Here is a 23,142-nt window from a genome sequence, read left to right on the forward strand (position 1 = left end):
GTGCTCCCCTCCCTGTGTCCATGTGTTCTCACTGTTCAACACCCATCTATGAGTGAGAACATGCAGTGTTTGATTTTCTGCTCTTGTGTCAGTTTGTTGAGAATGATGGCTTCCAGGTTCATCCATGTCCCTACAAAGGACATGAACTCTCCGATTTTAATGGCTGCATAATATTCCATGGTGTATATGTGCCACATTTTCCCTGTCTAGTCTATCATCGATGGGCATTTGGGTTGGTTCCAGGTCTTTGCTATTGTAAACTGTGCTGCAATGAACATTCGTGTGCACGTGTCCTTATAGTAGAATGATTTATAATCCTTTGGATATATACCCAGTAATGGGATTGCTGGGTCAAATGGAATTTCTATTTCTAGGTCCTTGAAGAATTGCCACACTGTCTTCCACAATGGTTGAACTAATTTACACTCCCACCAACAGTGTAAAAGTGTTCCTGTTTCTCCACATCCTCTCCAGCATCTGTTGTCTCCAGATTTTTTAATGATTGCCATTCTAACTGGCGTGAGATGGTATCTCAATGTAGTTTTGATTTGCATTTCTCTAATGACCAGTGATGATGAGCATTTTCATGTTTGTTGGCCTCCTGTATGTCTTCTTTTGTAAAGTGTCTGTTCATATCCTTCGCCCACTTTTGAATGGGCTTGTTTGTTTTTTTCTTGTAGATCTGCTTTAGTTCTTTGTAAATTCTGCATATCAGCCCCTTGTCAGATGGGTAGACTGCAAAAATTTTTTCCCATTCTGTTGGTTGCCGATTCACTCTAATGACTGTTTCTTTTGCTGTGCAGAAGCTGTGGAGTTTTTTCTTCTTTGTACATAAAAAGTTTTATAGTTTATGATAAATTGCTTTTGTAAGCTAAATAAAAATTAGAGAACTAATGTAGAGGTTCGGAAAAGCTAGGAGTGAAAGCAGTCGCTTTGGAAGGCTTTACTGTGGGTGTTGGGGAGCATCACTCGGGGAGCCCTGAGCCACCACGCCTGAGAGAGCCACGTGGTGTCCATGTCCTGAGTCACCACACCTGAGATTGACACGTGTCCATGTCCTGAGTCACCACACCCGAGAGTGCTGTGTGTCCTTGTCCTGAGTCACCACGCCTGAGAGTGATGCATGTCCATGTCGAGTCACCACACCTGAGTGATGCGTGTCCGTGTCGAGTCACCACACCTGAGTGATGCGTGTCCGTGTCCTGAGTCACCACGCCTGAGAGTGACGCGTGTCCATGTCCTGAGTCACCACACCTGAGAGTGATGCGTGTCCGTGTCCTGAGCCACCACCCTGCTTGAGAGTGACATGTGTCCGTGTCCTGAGTCACCACACCTGAGATTGGTGGGTGTCCATGTCCTGAGTCACCACACCTGTGATTGACACGTGTCCATGTCCTGAGTCACCACGCCTGAGATTGATGTGTCCATGTCCTGAGTCACCATGCCTGAGAGTGACACGTGTCCATGTCCTGAGTCACCATGCCTGAGAGTGATGCGTGTGCCTCAGGTCACATGGTGTCCCCCAAGCTGCGCTGAAGAACCAGCCACGTGCTTTCATCATTGCGTGTTTGCAGCCTCTCCCTCCCTGGTGTTGAAAAACACTTTCCTCTGTGCAGCACAGGCAGTTTCGGGATCTTTCTGGAAGCCTTGGAGAGCCTGTTCTGTGAGCTTTGCACCACAATCACCAGGTGCATTGCTGTGGAGATTTGCAAGGAGCCTGGCATCCTGACTTACACCCTCCCCCAGCCGTGTGTCCTGCTCTCGGTGGAGTTTGGCACAGACATCGGTGTGGGATCCAAGCATCTGCTGGATCAATGGCCAGCACATCCTACAGGCACCCACAGTGTCACCTGTGTGGGGTCCCAAAGGGTCACAGCCTCACCTGGAATGGAGAGCTCGTGCCTGGGGGAGTTTCCCAAGAATACAGAGGTGTCATTACCTCGGAGGTGTGTGTGGTCACTGTGGCCTCTCTGCAGTAGGGGCCAATTTCCAAAATCGTTATCAACACCTAACATGCACCAGACACTTCCTACTGTTTACCTCTAGGTCTAACAGCCACCCTAGAGAGTTTTTAGGATATTTTCTTTTTAATCTGGGGAGACCAAGGGTTCAGGGAGTGAAGTTGCCCTGAGTCACCCATCTTCAGAGCAGTGTAAGGCGCCAGGCACCAAAGCCCCTCTCCCAGTCCAGGCCAGAGAGGCCACCCAGGTGGGGCTGTGACACCTGCCTGGGGTGCCAGCTGAACAGGGCGGGGTGGATGCTGTCCAGCTCCCCTTGCCAGCACGGTGTCCCGCACGGCACTGCCTGGACCCCACCAAGGTGGCCCACGCAGGGACTGGCAGCTTCCAGCACCCCTTCTTCCTCTGCTGGAAGCCTCAGCCCTCCCCAGCCAGTGCCCAGAGGGGCTGCCTAAGCATGAACCTGCTCCAGAAGGGAGGTTGACGCGAACCCAGCTCCTGCCTAGGGCTGCTGGGAAGGGGAAGAGGAAGGGAAGGGAAAATTGCACCAAGATCTCTGCACTCCAAAAATATACCTCTGCTTTCCAGAAAATTGAGTCAAATGGGATGGAAATGGGGGTAAGTGATTACGGATATTGTTCTGTGGACGTGTTGCCAGGTGTCTCATAAAGAAGAGAAATAAATTTTTATTTCTCTGCCTTGACGCTGGGTTTAAGGTTTTAGTAAGAACGTACCGGGGTGATGTGGCGCAGCAGCCCCCGGAGCGGAGACCCTTGTTTCCGCCGGGGCCTCAGACCGCGCTCCCCTGGCGCAGCGGGGCCGGCTCGCCCCCCACCGAGAGACCCGAGCCTGGGATGGGGCGGAGACCACGTGTCTGGCATCCCATGCACCCGTGTGTGGGAGGCGCTGGGCAGGTGCCCTGGGGGAGGAGGCCCGGGTGCGCTGGGGGTGTGTTTCAGCTGCTGCGACCCTCCCAGTCACAGGGGCTGCCCCACTCACAGGCTGGAGAGGAAAAGCCTCCCCACGCGCCCTGCAGCTGGGGTCCTGGGTCCTGGGGGAGAGGAGCCCCCACTTCCACATGGGGCTGTACATGCAGGAGCTGGGAGGAGGCGCCGCTTGTGGGACCAAGCAAGGGTGCGCGGTGTTCCCGGGGTGAAGCCTGCACCCCACGCCTGGGTGTCTAGGGGCTGAGTTGAGTTAGAAACCCGCATGGAAGCAAGCAGCTCTGAATAGCGGTGCAGGGTCGTCCTCGGGGCCATTTCACTTTGGGTCCCCATGCGGCCCCTGGGAGACAGTGTAATGTCAAAGCCAAGTCCTCAGCACCCACAAGGCGCAGTCCAGAGCGTCTGGACGGGGAGACTCGGGGCTGCCTGTCTTCAGCCTGGGTGGTCTCTGGAGCAGGGCCTGGTGCTGTGGTGCAGCCTGGGTGTCAGAGGGACGCGAGGTGCACATGCCGGGAGGGGACCCGAGGGAGAGTGGGGTCCCATGGCCTCCGAAGGAGCAGGGCCTCGCCCCATTGTGCTTTCTGCAGGCTTCAGTGTGACCTTTCCTCTGTGTCTGACTCAACAGGCGTCCTTTGCTGTGTGTGTGCATGTTCATGTGTATGCATGTTCATGCATGTTCACGTGTGTGCACATGTTGACATGTACATGTGTGTGTTCACGTGTGTGCATATTTCTGTGCCTCTGAGGGAGCAGAGCCTTGCCCCACTGTGCTTTCTGCATGCTTCAGTGTGGCCTTTTCTCTGTGCTTGACTCAGTAGGCATCCTTCGGGGTGTGTGTGCATTTTCACGTGTGTCCGTGTGTTCATGTGTGTGCACAATCCCATGTGTGCATGTTCATGTGTGTGTATGTTCACGTGTGTGCTTCTTCGTGTGTGTACTTCACGTCTGTGCATCTTCACGTGTGAATGTTCCCATATGTGTGCATGTTCGTTTGTGTGTTCGCATGTGTGCATCTTTACGTGTGTGCATGTTCACATATGCACGCATGTTCACGTGTGTGCATCTTCGTATGTGCATGTTCATGTGTGTGCATGTTCGTGTGTGTGCATGCTCACATGCAACCTCCATGTGTGTTCATGTTCACATGTGTGCGTGTTTGCATGTTCACGTGTGTTTGTGTTCCCTTTTGTGCATGTTTGCATGTTCACATATGTGCACGTTCACATGTGTACATCTTTGTGCATGTTCACCTGTGTGTGCACGTTCATGTGTGTGAATGTTCATGTGTGTGTTTACATGTGCGTGCATGTTCGCGTGTGTGCATGTTCATGTGTGAATATGTGTGTGCATCTTCACTGTGTGTGCATGTTCATGTGTGAATACGTGTGTGCATCTTCACTGTGTGTGCATGTTAGCTTGTGTGTGCATGTTCATGTGTGTGCAACTTCCCGTGTGTGTATCTTCACCTGTGTGTGCACATGGACCCAGGTGCTGTCTGTGTCTGTCTGCATTCACATGTGTGAGCCTGCTCTGAAATTCACGCTTGTTAAAAGTCAGGTATGAGAAATGCAGGGATCTGAAAGGCACGGCTTAGCTGCTCTGACAGATGCAGGTGCCTGTGCAACCCACCTCCCCTCACCCCAGAAAGCTCCGTTTGTCCCCTTCCCCGGAGCCACCGTGGAGCTGGCGTCTAGCAGCACAGGGAGCTTTGCCTACCCCAGAGCTTCCCATGGTCGGAAGCCCGCCGCGTGCCCTCTGCCTGGCGCTCTGCTCGTCAGAGCCCTTCCAGTGCTGCACGTTCTTCACTCTTGGGTTCTTACGGCCGGGTAACGCAAGTCCCGTGAGTGAAGGTGCCACAGCGTCTCTGCCCCTCTCTCGCCGGACATCCAGGCTGTTTCCAGCCTCTGGCTCTTGTTCAATATGTTATTAATAAAGATGCCCTGAACATTTGTGTGCAAGTTGTGCGTGCACACTGTTTGAACATCTCTTGGATAAACGCTTGAAGTGGAGTTTCTGGATTATGTGTGAAGCATATGTTTAACTTTATAAGCAACTGACAAGCAAGTGTGGAAAGAGCTCATAGCTTTCTGCTTTCCCCTGGCAGCTTGTGGCTTCTGGCAGCTGCACGTCCTTACCACCATTTGGAGCCATCGGCCTTTTTCCTTCTGGCCGGTTCAGGGGTGTGAGGCACTGTCCCGTGCTCTGTACGCCCACCCGGTGCCTGTGGCTCTGGACGCCTTTCCTGGCTCACCGGCCGTTTGCCCCTCTCCTTTGTGAAGCGCCTCTCAGGTGTGTCGTCCGCTGTAATTGGGCTGTTTTTCCTTTTCATTGGATCATAGGTGCTAGTCATAGATTATGGCTGCAAGCCTTCCGTCAGATACGAATTGCAAATATTTCCTCCCTGTTTATGGCTTACCAACTTAATTTTAAAAAGCTTCCTCACTTTGAAACAATCTCAGACTTACAGAAAAGTGGCAAGTACAGCAAAATAATTTTTTACTGAAGGATTTAATAGTGACTGCAGACCTGTCACCTCGTCACCCTCGCATTTTTTAGTGTTTTTCCTGCAAACAAGGTTGTTCTCCCATGTAACCACGACATGACCAGCAGAACTTAGAACTGAACACGAATTGACTGCTTCCCTGACCGCCGGACCTCGCTCTGCTCCTTCCTGCTACTCCAGCAAGTTCTTGTTTAGATGGAAGTGGTCAGTGCAGATGGCACACCAGCGAGTCCTCAGGGCCTGGTTCTCGTTCAGCTTGGAGGTGTTAGCAGTCTCGTCGGCTTGCCGGCCCTGAAACTTTTGCAGAACATAGACAGTTATTTTGTAACTTTCCCCTCAGTTTGGATTTGTCCAGTGCCTCCTCACCATGACGTTCAAATTATGCACCTGTGGCAGGAAAATCACTGAAGTCATGTGGTGTCCTTCCTGTGCCCTGCTGTTGGGGGTGCCTGAGCTCAGCTCCAACTACCCATCGAGGCGCCTGCCAGACGTGTCCACTGTGAGCTCAGTCCTTCCCTCTCTGGAACTGCCAGCATTTGGGGGTGGATTTTGAGAATATGTAAATATTCCATTCCTCATCAACCCTTTAAATTATTCCTGTCTCTCTCTTCTCTCTCCTCTCTCTCTCCCCCGCCTCTCCCTACCCCTCTCCCTCTCGCTCTCCCTTTCTCTCTCTCTCTCTTTCTTTTTCTCTCTCCATTTTCTCTTTCTTTTGAGACAGAGTCTCATTCTGTGGTCCAGGCTGGAGTGCAGTGGCAGGATCTCAGCTCACCGCAGTCTCTGCCTCCTAGGTTCAAGCGATTCTCCCGCCTCAGCCTCCTGAGTAGCTGGGACTACAGGGGCAGGCCATCACGCCAAGCTAACTCCTGTGTTTTTAGTAGAGACGAGTTTTCACCATGTTGGCCAGGCTGGTCTCAAACTCCTGGGCTCAAGTGACCCACCCACCTTGGCCTCCCACAATGCTGGGATTACAGGCGTAAGCCACCACACCCAGTGTATGTATTTATTTTTATCAGCATAGATTCATGGTTTTCCATTTGATTCAATGGGATATAATCTGTTACTTTCACTATTTCTTTTTATGCTGAAATTCTCCAAAATTTGGCCCACAGGAGCCCGGCTAGCCTGCCTCCATGTCCTCTCCCCATGACACGGTGGCTGCTTGAGTCCTGATACTTCTGATGAAACACAACGTTCCGGGGTTCTCTGTGCCATCGCTGCCCCTGACCTGGGATCCACCATTTCTCCAAAGAGCCCTGGGTCCTGTTAGTGGGGACTGGCACCCAAGACCTGGGCCCTGCTCTGAGTCCAGCTTCGGACAGTTTTTGCTTCAAGTGTTAGGGAGCTTTATTATTAGACACACACATTTAAGATTAGTATGTCTTCCTGATGAATTGACCCTTTTATCATTATAAGCTGTCCCTCTCTCTCTCTTAAACTGTGTGATTGAAGGTCTGCTTTGGTATTAATAAAGCCACGGCGGCTTCTTTCACTTAGGGTATACAGGGTATATCTTTTTCATTCGTTTTACCTTTAACTTCTTTGTGTCCTTAGGATTAAGCTGTGTTTTCTGTAAACAATATGTAGTTTGCCTTTCTTTTCTGTAAACAATATATAGTTGGTCTTTCTTTTATTTTATTAGTTTTATAATAGCTACCTTTAAACTTGTGTATTTAGTCTACTTACATAAAATACCAATGTATTTGTGTTTAATTCTCTGTATTTTCTATGTAGAAATCATCTCTCCTGCCCTTCCTTTATCTGCGCCTTTTCCCCTGCCAAAGTGAGTTCTGCAATTCTGGTTGGTGTTGAATCTTACCTCCTCCCTCGGTTTGCTGTTCTTGTGTCATCCTTTTTTTAGTGTTTGCTCCAGATATTAAAATGTGCATCTTTGTCAACCTCCATCTTAAAAAAGATCGACTTTACAGTATAAGACATTTCTCGATATTGTTGCAACCATCACCCTTTCCCCTTTGTGTTTTTTGTCTTTATTTCTACAGATACTGTAAACAGCAAATGACATTTTTTTTTAAATTATTTTTACTTTAAACAACAGCCTATTCAACACACATATATGTTTGGGAGAAGATGTAAATACAGAGAAATAGAGAACGCACCCACCCACACATATGTATTTCAGGTATTTTGTATTTAACATGATACTTTTGTTAGTGTTTGTCATGTCTATCAGGTGTAATTTCTCATCAGACTAAAGGACTTCTCTTAGCGTTTTGGATAGTGCTATTCTGCAGACAAAGTCACTCAGCCTTCACCTATCTGAGGACATTCTAAGGAATATTTTTGCTGGATACGGAAAGCATTTGCTAGGCGGATGCTTTTGTCACTTCAAAGAAGACGTTTTCTCACCTTCTGGCCTTCTTTGTTTCCAATGAGCAGCTGGTGGTGGTGTCGCCTTTGTCTCGCTGTGTGCACTGTGTCGTTTTGCCTCTGGCTGTTTTCAAGACTTGCTCTTTCCGGGCGGCCTTCAGCAATCTGACCACAGTGTGCCCTGGACTGGCTTCCTTTGCAGTTTCCTCTCGGACTTTGCCGATCTTCTTGGATTTGTGGTTCACTTATTTTTTCAGTGTCCTTGCCCATTATTTTTTCAGACAGTTCTATGCCCCATTCTCTTTCTCTTCTTCTGGAACTCCGGTAATATGTACACTGGCTGTTACTCTTCACCCACAGGCCTCAGATGCTCTGTATTTTTCCCCTCACTCTATTTGTTCCTTTTGTTCAGCTTGGGTAATTTCTATTCACATCTTCAAGGTCACTGACTCTTTCCTATACTGTCCACAGACTGCAGAGGTGCCCATAAAGAGAGCTCTGACCTGATACAACATTTTTAACTTCTGGCATTTCCATGTGTCTGATGTCTGCCTTTCCCCCCCTCAATTTTGTAATGTATTTATCATAGTTGTTTTAAGGTTTTTATCTGAAATTACAGTATCTGAGTCATTTCTGGGTTTGCTTCTGTTGACTGTTTCCTCTCTTGATGGTGGGTGGTGTTTTCCTGCTTTCTGATGTGTCCTGTAGTGCTTTGTTGACCGCTGGAAGCCTGTTTGTTGGCATGTGTATGCTGCTCACACCCAGGCTGTGGCCTCTTCTGGCCAGTTTGTACTGCAGTGGGTTTGGACAGCCCGTTCTGTAGCTGAGCTGCATTTGGGCTTTACTGTTAATTTAGTAAGATTCTGTTCACCACAGTCTTCACGTGATTTGAAGGCCAGGTCAGAGCTCTCTTTTCCTTGGGCTCAGGTGGCTGTGGGTTCTGTCTCAGCTCCCCTGCTTTTCCTTGGGTGTCGTCTGGCTCCTGGCATCTGCACCTGGGGCAGCCCTCCATCCTGCACCCCTCTCCATGGTAAACGCCCTCTGCTTTGTACTTAGTGCAAGCCCTGGGGTGCCTTTGGGGCTTTGCTCAGCCTTGGTCCCTGCCCTTCGACTGCAGCAGGCTTCGTGTGCCTGTGCCCAAGGGGTGAGGCCCTCTGCTTCCCTGTCTCTCTGCAGGCCTCAGAAGAAGGCATGGAGTTTCTCACAGGCTTGTCTCTGTTCTGCTGGACCCTTGCTCCTCAGTAGGCCCTTCATCCCCATGTCTTGGGGGGCAGGGTGTCTCTCAGCCTTCCAGCATGTACCCCATCTTTCTCAAGGGCACCTGGAGGAGGTCCATGAAAAATCCATGGAGGTGGGGATGGGTTCTCCCATGCAGACTCACAGGTGCTGTCACACTCATGCCACCCCACACCCAGCCTTTACATTTTTGTCAGAAGCTTATCTGTTTTCTTCTTATTTGTGTCCCTGGAAGCTTCTGCTTCCCCCACGGCTGGTCTGTGGCTGACAGCAGCTGTGGGCACTTTTCTCCTGGGGAGGCTGCTGCTCTATGGATTCGTCTCACTGGGATTCTGTCCAGCTCTAGCTCTCCAATCGGCTTTTAAAAGATGACAGTTTTTAGATATTGAAGTTTTTCTCACTTTAAGGTGGGAGCCACATTTCCTGTGCCATCTGCACCCTGAATGAGAACACAGCATCAGTGTCTTCTTTCAGCTGGCAGCATCCTCAGAGGATCTCATGAGGCGATGGGATGGTCCTGAAGCTCTTGTGTGAAGCACAGAGGTTTGAAGGTCAACTCATGGCCAAACACCGTAAATAGATGCTGAGCTCTTCAACAGTTACACATTTTATTTCACAAAAGAGTAAATGCTGCAAATTTGCCAGTATTCCCTGTGATGATGAATGGCTATCCATGGTATACGACTGATCAAATATTTTCAAAAATATTAAAATGCTCAGTCCCTTCAAGGTAGAACCTCACTAATAATGTTTTGACAATAAGTGAAGCAGTACCTTTCAAAAGAAATGTGTCTGTGGAGAAAACGTTTTGGAAATGAATGTTCAAAAATGTGGTTTTATTATGTGATTTTGTGGCTAAGAGTGATGCGTCACTTTTTAAAAACCATTTGACTTAAATCCTTAAGAAACTTGAAAAAAATAGTTTTAAAACTTGCTTAAAAATATGCCAAGAAAGGATTTCAGTTGATTGGCCCTGTTTGTTAAAATTATTAAAATTTGATACATCCTAATTAGCCTGGAGGAACAGCTGATTGTCATCCTGAAGTATAGAAATGTACTGCCCAAATTTTAACAAAACCCTGGGTGGAGTTCGTCACTGGGATTGAATAATACACAGCACTGTTTCGAAATACGGCAATGATGAGCTTCTCCATTTTGATGAATGTATCCTTGTGAGGAATCATTTTTGAGATGTCATCATAGTTATTAAAACCAAGTATCAGCATTAACTAAACTTCAATGTCACTTCAGATAGTTGCACTACAAAGTGTTAAACCAAATGTTTCCTAAAAGCACCCAAGCCGAGAACCAACTGTGGTGCAATCCCATTTGTCATCACCACAGAAAGAATAAAATACCTAGGAACACTGTAGCTAACCTGGGAGGTGAAAGATCCCCGCAGGAAGAACTACAAAACACTGCTGCAAGAAATCAGAGAGGACACAAACAAATGGAAAAACATCCGTGCTCTTGGATATGAAAAATCAATTTCATTAAAGTGGCCATACCGTTCAAAATAATTTACATATTCCATGCTATTTCCATCGAACTACCACTGACATTCTTCACAGAACTAGAAAGTCTATGCTAAAGTTCATATGGAACCCAAAAAGAGCCTAAACAGCCAAGGCAATCCTAAGTAAAAAGAACTAAGCTGGAGGACCCACATTACCTGACTTCAAAGTATACTATAAGGTTACAGTAACCAAAACAGCATGGAACTGGCACAAAAGGAGATACATAGACCAATGGAACAGCATGGAGAGCCCAGAAGGAAAACCACACACCTACAACCAAACTCCAGAAGATAACCTAGGACATACCATGTTAAACATAGGAACTGGCAAGGATTTCATGACAAAAAAGCCAAAAGCAGTTGCACAAAAGCAAAAGTAAACAGATGGGAGCTAATTAAACTAAGGAGCTTCTGTACAGTGAAAAGACACTACCAACAGCATAAACAGAGAACCTATAGAATGGGAGAACATACTTGCAAACTATGCATCCGATAAACATCTAATATCTAGAATCTACAAGGGACTTAAAAGCACAAGCAAAAGCCAAACAACTCCACTACAAAGTGGGCGAAGGACATGAACAGACACTTTTTTTTTTTTTTTTTTGAGACGGAGTTTCGCTCTTGTTACCCAGGCTGGAGTGCAATGGCACGATATCGGCTCACCGCAACCTCCGCCTCCTGGGTCCAGGCAATTCTCCTGCCTCAGCCTCCTGAGTAGCTGGGATTACAGGCACGCGCCACCATGCCCAGCTAACTTTTTGTATTTTTAGTAGAGACGGGGTTTCACCATGTTGACCAGGATGGTCTCGATCTCTTGACCTCGTGATCCACCCGCCTCGGCTTCCCAAAGTGCTGAGATTACAGGCGTGAGCCACCGCGCCCAGCCAAACAGAGACTTTTCAAAAGAAGCCATACACTTGGCCAATAAGCATATGAAAAAATTCTCAGTATCACTGATCATTAGAGAAATGCAAATCAAAACCACAATGAGATGTCATCTCACACCAGTCAGGATGGCTATTACTAAAAAGTCAAAAAAACAGCACGCTGGCATGGGTGTAGAGAAAAAGGAACACTTATACATTGTTTGTGGAAGTGTAAATTAGTTCGGCCTTTGTGGAATGCAGTGTGCCGATTCCTCAAAGAACTAAAAAAGAACTACCATTCGACCCAGCAGTCCCATAACTGGGTATCTACCCAAAGGAATATAAATTGCTCTATCATAAAGACACATGCACAAGTATGTTCCTCGCACCAAAGCTGAAGACGCTGGCTTTCAAGCCTGAGTCAGCCCCAGCACCTGGGGGCGCTTGCTAAATTCAGATGCCCAGCCCCGCCCAGAGCTTCTGGCCCAGCAGGTCGGGTGTAGCTGGAGAGTGCATTTCTGAAAGGGGCCACTGAAAGAGATGTAGCACCCCCATCCCTCTGGAGCCTCCGTGCCCTGTGGCCAGACTTCAGCAAGAATGGTTGCATGGACCCTTGAAACCCGCACCTGCTGGCCAGTGGCTGAACATCCATGTTGACCACAAGGGCCAGGCCAGGCCTTCAGTGTCAGGTGTGTGACTGGAAAGGGAGCACTCCCTGCACAGTCTCAGGGCTCAGGGCCCTGCTGTGGCCCTGACCTGGGAGGGCTGGCCTGGGGCAGTCACGGGCTTCGAGGACCAGCTGCTGGCTGGCCGGCCCTGCGCGACCAAGGCCACTTGGGCAGCAAATGTGTTTTTGTTCCCAGATTTATTTTCTGCATACCAAGCCCCACAGCCAGAGTGGTGTTAGTGTGTAGGTGACAAACAGTCCTGTATTTATGGGTGTGATTTGGGCCACTCTGTCTTAAAAACACCCTCCTGACTGTCTTGGTGCCTGCTCCTGGGTGCCCCAGATGAGGGTTTTCCAGTGGTTTCGAGCTTCGTGGCCCACTGAAGCCAGCGCTGGGCACACGGCCACGGCCTCTCCAGGCAGACATGTGCTGTGGATGTAAAAGTGAATACTTAATCTGGTTTTTCTGCTAATTACTCATTGAAATGGCAATGCTTTAGATATATTAGGTTAAACAGAACAGTAAAACAAATTTCTGCTGTTTATTTTTGCTTTTTAAAAATGTAGCTACTAAAACATTTACAGTTCCACGTGGCTTGTGTCTGTGGCTTGTGCAATGCCTCCCACCAGAGCTCATTCCCCCTGAAGCAGGCAAGCCTCGTGGACCTCGAGAAACATCCCCTCCTCTCGTTCTGCCCCCGGCCTGTCCCTGTGCCCCCCCAGGCCCCTCCCCTCTTTGTCTTTCCCTTGCCTCCCTTGTTGATGAAGTTCAGGGTGTCAGGGAGAAGCCTGGGAGCCCCAACCCTTGGGGATCTGCAGTTGAGGGGGCTGCATCCCGCCCCATTTGCTGCTTTTCCTCCTCTTTTGGTAGCAGAATGTGCATTGATTTGGGGCAGCAGTGAGCCCCAGTGAAGGCCTGATTTTCTAATCTGTTTCCCGTCTCAGTATTGCTGCATGACTCACAGTGCATGGTAACTGGACGCTGCGAAGGAATTTCTCTAGTGGGTGGGACATGCTCTTTATCCTCCAGCTGCTGGGAATGTGGATGTGAGCCTGGAGCTTAGGCAGCCTTCTTGAGCACAGGAGGGCACTCCCGGGGGTGGGGGGTGCTGTGATGTGAGGAACCCGGGCTGCACTGGCTGTGGAGCCCTCATGTGTGCCCGGCCTGCCTGCCCCTGGTTGCTTTCACACAAGACAGAAACAGGGATGGCTTCCCTGGGTAGCCCTGTTCTATGCAGTCAACTCAGGGTTGAGTGTTTTGCTCCTCTTGGTCTGGGCTCTCGCAGGGAAAGCGTCCACGGTCACCCCATGCAGTGACTCGCTTGCTGCAGTGGCCCCGGGGCTCCACCTGTGCCTCTGAGATGCCCACTGCTGCATGTTGCCACCTGTCTGCCGACACACCCGTCCTTACATGAGACCGCCGGCTCCTTGGGGGCAAGAACTTGGGGTTCCTTCCGTGTTTCCTGTGGCCAAGCCAGGCTGGCATAAAGAGGGTGCTCAGCAGATGTTTACTGCGCCTGCAGGCTGTGATCATTCAGATGTGAGAGCTCCTTGGAGGGACAGCCGGAAGGTGCTTACAGAACAGACTCGAGACCTTCTCCTTCAGACGGAGTCCAGCTGGTCGGGGCTGAAGCTGCGGCACTCCCTGCAGGGCCACTGTGCTAGATTTCCCCACGGTGGGAAGACCCCTTTTCACACAGACATCAGGAAGGCCTGCCTGGGGTCAGGGTGCAGCCCAGGGTATGTGTGTCTCCCCAAAACCTCTGTTCTCTGCTCATCTGTGGCAGTCAGACTTCAGAGAGTCAATCCCCCTGACTCGGGCACTCGGCGTGGAGATGGGCTGGACCCCCTGGGTGTTTCCGTCGCACTGTAAACCATGCTCCGGGCTGAGCTTGCCAGGTGGCGTCACCGTCTGGGCTGCCTGCCTGGGGTGCCGGAGCCAAGTGCCCATTTCCAGGAGCGTCCCCTGCCCCCCCAGGTTGGCTCCTCTGCACACCTCACTGTGACCTTCTTTTCCTGATGTGTGACGGAGACCAGCATTGGGTGGCATCCAGCAGGCCCTTTTCGATGGAGGTGGGGTTGGGATGGGGACAGGAGGTGAGCCACTCACGGCGTTGGTTTCTTCTCATGGACGTTAGGAGATTCTGAGATCCCCTTGCGTCTCCATCTGCTTTTTGTATAATTTTGTTCCTGGGATTCGGGACCGCTGAGCCCGGCACAGCCCAGCCAGGGCCTCGGTGGGTGGCTTGGGAAGCTCCAGGTGAGGGCCACATGGCAGAGGCCGGGGGCCCGGAGCATCGCCTCAGCTTCGGGTCAGAAACCCACCTGCAGACCAGGTCGGCCGCTGGGAGGTGTCTGTGTGTGGTGTACACAGGAGAGAAGCTGGCGGGAGGGAGTGTGGTTTTGAAGTGGGTTGGGCTGGTGGGGGTCGAGCTGCTGAGCTCCAGACCGGAGTCCGGGCTGCAGTGAGGAGGCTTCCTGGGCCCCCCGGCAGCCCCGGCACCCCCCACCTCAGTGGGCCTGGCTGTCCCCTTAGCACAAAGGTGAGTTCCAGCACGCCATCCCTGGAGAGCATCTTTTGTTTGCTTTCGTTTAAAAATAAATACACTAGGCCTGAAGACGAGGGTGGTCCCGGAAGTGGAACTCGTCTTGCTGGCCCCGAGCGGTGCCGTTTGGGAGCTGCCTCTTTTAGTCCCCAGGAGACGGTCTGGGCCGGGCCCGCGGACGCCAGGCCACTCCACCCACCCCCATCAGGGCCAGCTCCATCTGTCCTGTGTCAGCCGAGTCCTCGCAGGGAATTTGTTTGACATCATCGCAGCAGGAGCAAATCTATTTTCTGTAATCATCTGCAGGTAGCTTTATTAATTTCCTCTGAAGGGGGACGGAGGCAGGGCTCGCTTCCGAGGGGCTGGGGCTGTGCCTGGCCGCGCCGATGCCTTATCGCCCCCGTTCTCACGCAAGGCTTCACGCCTTTTGTGTCAGGGGCTCGGGGGCTCGGAGATGCGGGTTCATTGTGGGTGGCTGGTGAGCCCTTCCTCAGCAGATCATGGCCAGAGGTGGTCGGGCCAGTGCCTCTGCTCACTGCCTTCGGGGGCCCCAGCTCCCACAGAAGGGGTCACGCTGCTGACCTGGGGTCTGACCTTGCCCTTCTTTCCTGCCCGGGGCTCAGCACAGATTCCCACGTCAGTGCTGCAGGGTGGGCTCCCGGAAAGTGTGTGTGAGACGGACGTGCAAACTGTTGAGGAGCAGGGCGTGGGCTGGAGTAAGTCCTCGGGACCGGGGCGGGGCAGGGGCAGGGGCAGGGCAGGGATGAGGCAGGACTGGGGCAGGCGTGAGGAGGCACGGGGCAGGAGTGGGGCCTGCAGCTCGAGGGGCAAGGACTGCTCTCCAGGCGTGTCCAGCGGGGACGGCACAGCGGGGCCTCCTCTCGGCTGCTGGAGGCTGCAGCTCGCACATTCCTGGCGGTGACGGGCGTCCTCCAGGCCAGGGCTGTCTCCCCAGCCACACTGGCCGGGGACCCAGCTCATGCTGTGGGAGAGGACGCCCCCATGGCTCCAGGACTGTCTTCCCGAGGCAAGCTCGTGGGGCAGGTGGTGGTGGTGGGGGGTCCGGTCTTGCTGGGGCTCCCGCTGTCCCTCAGCATGGCTTCTGCTGGGGGTGATGGCCTGAACCCTCACTCCAGGGGCCCGAGCTCCAGGTAGACCGGCCCAGCTCAGCTGTGTGGCTGCCCTTGGGAACCGCAGTGGGTCGGGAACTGAGCACCTCAGCGGTGTCTGGCTCCACAGCGTTTTTCCCACCCACAGCACATGGATCCCAGCAGCCAGGCCTGGTCCCCTCCCTGTCCTGCCCAGGGCCCCCAGTTCCTGCGCTCGCCATCCGACTCCTGTGTCCCTCTGACCGTCCTGTCCCTCTGGCGGCCTGCTCACGCCTGCTGCTTCCTGCTGGAATCTTGCCCACCCGATGCAACGTTCCGATCACTTGCGGTTAGAGTGACACTCAGGCCTCTGCAACCCCCGTGACTTCTGTGTCTTCTCCCCCAACCTCTGACCCGGGAACCATGATTGAGGCGGCGAATAAAAGCCGGTTCGGAATTCCGTGGGGGATGGACGCGACATCTTCATCATCTGTGCTGCGTGCGTGGCCGGGCTTGCCTCGGTCAGTGCTGGGGAGACACTCAGGGGTCCGTCTTCGATGCCACCTCCTGGGCATGGAACCTCCTAAATGAAGGGGCTTCTCCCTGTTTTCTCAAGACGGTTTCATGACTGGCTTTGGCCTCGTGTTCCTTCCTTCCCTCACTGACGTGCACGCCGGCAGCCTGGGGTCAGGGCGCTGCTGGGGGTCAGGGTGTGCAGTGGGCTGCAGTGGGCTGCAGTGGGCTGTGGAGACGCCCGGCCTTGAGACCAGTGCAGGCTCTGGGAAGCTCCCTGCTTCCTGGTGCTGACGGGGGCTGGTCTCCACCTTCCTTTGGTGCCCCAGAGATCTGCAGTGGAGTGGCCGGTGTGGCTGGGTGGCCGGGGCTGTGAGGTGGGCTCCAGAGCCCCGAAGTGCCCTCTCCACACCCTTCCCAGCCTCCGGGATGCCCCAGGTTAGGCCTCATTAGAAAAGGCTCAGGAGCCAACTGAGTGTGGGCCAAGGACAGCTTCTGCAGGCCGACGTGCTCACCTCCAGTGCCAGCCAGGGCTCTCCTGTGACACCCGCCCCCTGTGACAGCCAGCCTCCTGATGCTGTCCAGGCGGGCAGGGGCCTTTCGGGCCAGGGGAAGAAAGTGATGCCTGCCCTCAGGGTACTTGTGCCTGTCCCAGGCTGCAGGGCACAGCTCTGAGGGCTCTGCTGGGTTGCTCGGCCCCTGGCGCAGCCCCGACAGCCTGGCCCTGAGCACCTCTCCCCTCCAGGCTGGGGGCAGACAACTCCCACCTCCCGTCCCCCACCTCCCGCCTCCCGCCGGTCCCAGGACGTGGAGTCACACCCTGGAGGAGATTCTTACTGTGCCATCGTGGGCCCACAGGTGACTCCGGAGCGAGGATCGTGGGGATAGCCCAGGGAGGCCCCGCCTGGCCACCACCTGTCCTCACGCCCTCCACCCACCCCCGTGCACCCCCGACCCACACGGCCTTGGCTCTCACCCGGGATTTAGGGGTTTTGCTGCGATTTAGAAATGGCGTTCTTACTTGTTGAATTTCTAAAACCAAAGCAACACAGCTGGCTAGTACATCAGATTTCGTGAATAAACGAGCCGTTCTTGTTCATATTGTCTTTAGGTCTTATTTCTCATGTCTCCTTTCATTAGAGGTTTTCATTGTAATCTCTTCGGCTCAACAAAGACAACCGAATCTGCCCTGTTAATTTTGTAATTGAGGTCTATGCAAACATATTGCCATAGCCATGGAAAATGTTTACTGTTTTTCAGCTGAACACACAGTACATTTTTAGTTGAGTAAGATCCAACTGAAAGGCATAAATCAAGCGTTTAAAAATAGAAAGAGGATCGCAAAGCCTAGTATGTCAGTACGCTCGGCAAGTGTTGACGCAGCCAGGCGGAGGGGCCGGCGTGGGGCCTCCTCCCCGGCCTGGGCGTCTGCAGCTCCGTTCTCACGGAGGCCTCTGGCCGGAGGAGCAGCACTTAGAATACAGACGGGAAAGGAAACACCATTTTTAAATAGTTACTTTTAAAAAATCCTTTCAGATGAAAGAATCTGGTATCGTTGATCCTTCTGGTGCCGGTAAAAGGAAAGAGAAATACCTGTGTGAGGAGTTCCCAGGCCGCGGTGGGACCGAGCCCCGGGCAGCGGGAAGGGCCCAGACTGGACCCATCTTGCAAAACAAGGCTCCTGTGAACAGAATCTAGGTCAGTTGAGGAGACGTAAGCAGGTGGGTCCCTTCCCTAAAGCACTGTGATCAGCTCCAGCTGGTTGGACTTGCACTTAGGGAGACAATGGGGTCGGCGGAGGCTGGGCCAGGCCAGACCCCGGCTGGGGGCAGAGCCTGGAGACAGTGGCGAGTCAGCATGCCTCCCGACCCACCTTCCCGGAAGGGCTGCCTGCAGCTGCATTTGCGGAAACCGACCATCTCTCATCAACAACTATCAGTTGTTATAATCTACACATTTTCATTTTTATAATTTAATTTGTACATATTTGAACACCCTGAGGTTTGTAAACATTGAGTAACTTATCCAAAGGACATAAGGCTATCTGCGCTTCAAACCCAGGCCCCTGTCCTGGGCTTGGGGGTGCAGGGTGAAGCAGCCCCAGCCCCGCTGTGAGGGACCTGAGGCCGCTGGAGAGCTGGGAAGTGTGGTGTTGGCGATGAAGGAGCGTGCATGGTGGCAGCGTCGCAAAGCGTGGCAGAGGCTCCAAGCAGGGTCCCCAGGTGTCGGGGGCTGGGTCTACCCAGGGTGGGGCTGGCCCCGTGGAAGGAGCGAGAAAGGCGCCTGGCAGCAGTGATGTGTGGCGGTGGGAGGATGAGATGTGCCCCTGATTCTGGAGGAGACCCCGGTGATGGCAAAGGCAGGTTGGGATGGAACGCGTGTGGGAGGCTTTGAATATCAAGACCTGAGTCTGGACTCATTTAGAGTCAGTAGTTTTTTTTATGAGTTAAACAAACAAACAAAAATGTGTGGCATTTTGGGGTCTGGACACTTTTAAATCAATGACTCCTAAGTGTTTACGAGGCAGGAAACAAGGTTTGAACCATGGGCTTCAGGAGCAAGATGGGCCCCTGGAGCCCGGAATGAGCCGTCGCCCTCTCTGTGGGTGGCCAGACACTCCCGACTTGGGTCAAGAGGGAGAGTCATTGTCCTGGTCTCCTCGCTGGTCCGTGACCACTGCCTCTCATGCAAGATGCCCCTTTCGGGGTGTCCAGGACTGACGGCTCTGGAATGTCACCTACCTGTAACCTAACACAACCTGCCCAGTTGCATGGGGGCTGGGAGGAGATATGGGGCTCTGGGCTCAGGGAGGGAGGACAGTTGGTTATGGCAGTGACAGTGGCTGGGGACCCGCAGGGCCCTGTGTGTAAAGGGACCAGTGCTGCCCACGCACGCCGTGAGTCTGGGTTACGGGAGAGCAGCCTGCGTGGCCCTGCCCCCGCCTCCCGAGGCTGTATCTGCTTTCAGGTATCCTTGACAGGTCGCCCAGAATGGAGGGGAGGCCGGCGTCTCACTTCATGGGGTGCATGGAAAATACGTGAGAGTCACTCACTCCCAGCAGTGAGGCAGTGGGAGCTGGCAGGCCCAGCCGAGCTGTGCTGTGGGCAAGCCGGTGGTGGGAGAGCCCTCACCCCGTGAAGCATGGTGCCCACGTATGCCACCGCGGCCGCGTTCCTGGTGCCTCTGGGCTGGAGCTCCAAGCTCGTCTTCATCGCGAGGAAGCACATCAAGGCTATGGGCAGAACTGCCCTGAAGCCGCCCAGCGGTTTACCTTCGGCCTTCTGTGGTGCGTGCACCCAGTTGGCTTATTTCACCTTCCTTCCACCCTCCCTGTGACGGGAGAAAACAGGGAACAAAGCGCCTGCTTTCCGAGACGCCTGGCAGCTGGGTGCCGCAAGCCAGGTGGAGCCCACCAAAGGCAACCCAAAAGCAGGCGGGAGAAGAGCGCGTCTTGCGCCACCGTGTGCCGTTTCTGCTGGAAAGCCCGGCTGCTGAGAGGTGAGTCTTTCTGCGTGGTGTCTGCTCTTCAAACCCCAGACGCAGGCGATGGCAGCCGCGACCCCATGGGCTCCTGGCTTCTGCTCCTGGCCCCGGCGGGCCGAGGTAAACCCACGAGTCAATGGCAGCCCCGGAACGGTGGCCCCGTGCTGCGTGGGCTCTGCATTGTCCTGTGAGTCATTTCAGGTGAGCCAGCCACGTGACAACCTGCTTCAACTTTCCAGTCACTTTCAGGACACTGGCATCACCTGCTTTCCTGCTGAAGACGCCTGGAGGGGCTTCCCTTCTCTGCCTCAAACCCTGACTGGTTCATGTTCTTAGTTCATACCTGACTGTTGGTTACAAACCACTTGCAAACTCCTGACCACAGGGCAGCAGAGGCGTGGCTGAGAGCTCTCCGCCCAGGGCACAGTCGGGCAGGGGTCCGGGCTGGAGAGGGGGCGGCCCCACCAGGGGCCGTGAGTGCTCCCCAGTCGGATTCAGTGGTACCTGCCCCTGCTCCTCAGCCCTCTGGAGCTGCGGGTGTCCTTCAAGGCTGCTGCGATGTTGATTTTCACCTGGCGTCCATGGATAGTCACGCCCAGTGGAGAGAGGTGTGGGAGGAGGAGAGCCTCTCGGGGGTCCCGCCCTCCTGCCCTGGACACACCACTGCTGCTGGAGTGGCAGAGGACACAAGCTGTTCCAGACGCAGCCAGCCCTCATTAGCGAGCTTTCGTCATGGGCCAGGAAGGTCTGCGGCCTTTTGTCTACTAACAAGTTATCCCCACATGCAATGGCTTACAGCACACATGACGGCACAGTGTGTGGGTCGCGAATCCAGGGCCTGTCGCTGGGCACCTCCCACCCAAGGCTTCTCCTGAGGGCAGCAAGCTGTGGCCGGGCTGAGGGCTCCTCAGAAGGCTCAGCGGGAGAAGGATCCCCTTCCACGCTGGGCTCCCACGGACTGTGGCCAGGGCCTCCCTCCGCTCCTCGTCACGTGAGTTTTCCGAAGGGAAGCCACGGCCTGCCAGCTGCCTGCCTTGGAGCACGTGAGAGAGAGAGAAAGATGAGAGGCCCTGAAATGGAAGCCACGGTTGTTCTGAGGCCTGAGGTCGGAAGCAGTATTTCTGCAGTGGTCCCCAGCAGCGTTCAGTAGGAACACACACGGCGCGTGGGGGACGTAGAGCGCGTGGCTGGGAGCTGGTCAGAGGTAAGAGGGGATCCAGGGACGCTGGGAAGCTGCTGCCTGGGCAGGGTGGGATGCTGGCAGGGGCCGAGCCTGCCCAGGACACCGTCCTCTCGTCACTCTGACCGCTGGGCCCCCTGCCCCACCTCTGACCACTGGACCTGAGTGTGGTGTGTCTCGATTCTGCGCTCAGCTGCTCCTCCCAACTCCTCACCAAGGGAGAGACCAGCCCCTCCCATCACATGCTCCTTGAGTACTGGTTCAACTTAGTTCGGCAAAAGACCATGAACCCTACTGTCTCCACGTACAGGATTGGGGTGAATCCAAACAAAACAGACCCCAGTGCTGAGACAGTGACAGTGAGCCTTAGTGAACACCTGCGGGTCCCTAGCCAGCTTCTCACTGTGAAATCACGAGGGGCTGTGGGGAAATCGGGGCTGACCTTCCTCCAAGTCCCTAACAGGGAGCCCACCTCCCCGAGGGTGAAGGCAGAGGGGCTCAGCTTGTACAGGTCGGGGGGGTTGTGAACGCCCAGTGAGGGCAGGGCGAGGCAGGCAGGGAGGGCATGGGGAGCTGACCTTGAGTGGCTGCCTGCCGCCCCCCCTCTGTGGGGGTCCACAGGGTGGAAGCTGTGAGTGTGGACGTGAGTGAAGCTGACCTGGGCAGGGCAGCCTCAGGTTCCTGATGGAGGATTTCTGGGCAGAGTGCGAGGGGCCTTACCTCTGTGGTCACACAGCCCTTACCCAGTATTGAAAGGTTACGCTGCCCTGTGGGGAAATAGCAGTGGCCGACAGGAGCGGGTGGGCGAGTCCTCCTCACTCCCACCCTCTGGTGTTCACCTTGGTCTCTGAGACGGGCCCAGATGCAGAGGCAGCGCTGGCACAGCAGGGTCCAGCGGCAGCCTGGGTGCCCTTGGCCTCTTGGCTTCTTGGTCAGTCGTCCCTGAGCCTGTCTGAATCTGTTGGTACTTCCTTGGGTTCTTCCCCAACTGGCATCCTTTTCAGTAGCTCCAGGGAGGCTGTGGAGGCCTCTGGGCTGTGGCAAGCCTTGACCAACAGAGCCAGGGGCCAGAGTCATGAGTGATCATAGCCACCGTCGCCGAGTGGGCTCTCTAGATCATAGACGCTGTCACTGAGCGGGCATTCTAGGTGATAGACACCATTGCTCAGTGGCTTTTCTATATCATAGACACCGTCACCTAGTGGGCTTTCTAGATCATAGATGCCGTCACTGAGTAAGCTTTCTAGGTCATAGACGCTGAGCAGGCTTTCTGGGTCACAGCCACTGTTGCCGAGTGGACTTTTAGGCTCCGTCACAGGCCACATGCTCTGCGTTCGCCGCCTCTTCTGCTTCTGCTGGCTTCTCTAGGGCTCACCCATCCTGCAGATGAGGAGCCGAGGGTTCAGAGGGAAGGGGCCGTGCACACTGGGTGGATCACTGTGTACAGATCCCACGTGGTGAGGCGTGGTCCCAAACCCTGGTTCAACCCCCAATCCCAGTTTTTACCCAAACCCTCCAAGCCCTACATCTCCCAAACCCTTTCACAGTCCCCCAAACCTCCCTGTCTCCCAAGCCCTTTCACGGTCTGCTCTGCCCAACCCCCACTCTCAGGGCCTCTGGTGCAGCCACAGGGCCTTGGTAATGGGGGGCGGTGGGGGTTATCTTTTCGGGGTCTCCTCTGTGGCCCCGTCTGCCGAGGAGGGAAGGTCGCGGGGGCACGTGTGGGGAGAAGCAGCATGAGGGCTTTGCTGTTTTGCTGGAGGGATGTAGGTCCGGGATGGGCTGTGGGTCACCCTGCGCGGTGGCCACCGGTCCGGTGTGCACAGCTGAACCTGAGCTTCCCGCCCGCAGGCAGCTGTCATTCCCAGACCCGCCATAGAGGGGCAGTGCAGGACAGGGGTTGAGGTCCCGGCCCGGGCACTGCGGCTTCCCGGCTCTGCCCACTGACGGGTCCTGACAGGTTCTCCGCCAGGCCTCCCTGTGTTCACCGGGGTGAGGCTGGCAGGCTGAGGTGATGGTCAGGCCTCACACCCACCTGGCTGGGCCATGGCACCCAGATGTCTGGGCAGACACCCTGGGGCCTGGCTGTGAACTCCTGTTTCTGTGACATGAGCAGTAGTCGACTTGAAGTAAAATCGTGGGCTGTGGTGTGGGTGGGCCTCACCCACTCTGCGGAAGGTCTTAAGGAAAAGTCTGGGGTCCCCACAGAAGAGGGGGTTCTGCCAGCAGAGAGCTCTGCACTTCAACAGCAGCGTCGACGCTGGTTCCCGAACATCTGCCCTCCGAGGCGTGTGTGCGTGTGTAGGGGGTC

Source organism: Saimiri boliviensis, chromosome 16, assembly GCF_048565385.1.
Source record: "Saimiri boliviensis isolate mSaiBol1 chromosome 16, mSaiBol1.pri, whole genome shotgun sequence".
In the NCBI taxonomy this organism is placed as follows: domain Eukaryota; kingdom Metazoa; phylum Chordata; class Mammalia; order Primates; family Cebidae; genus Saimiri; species Saimiri boliviensis.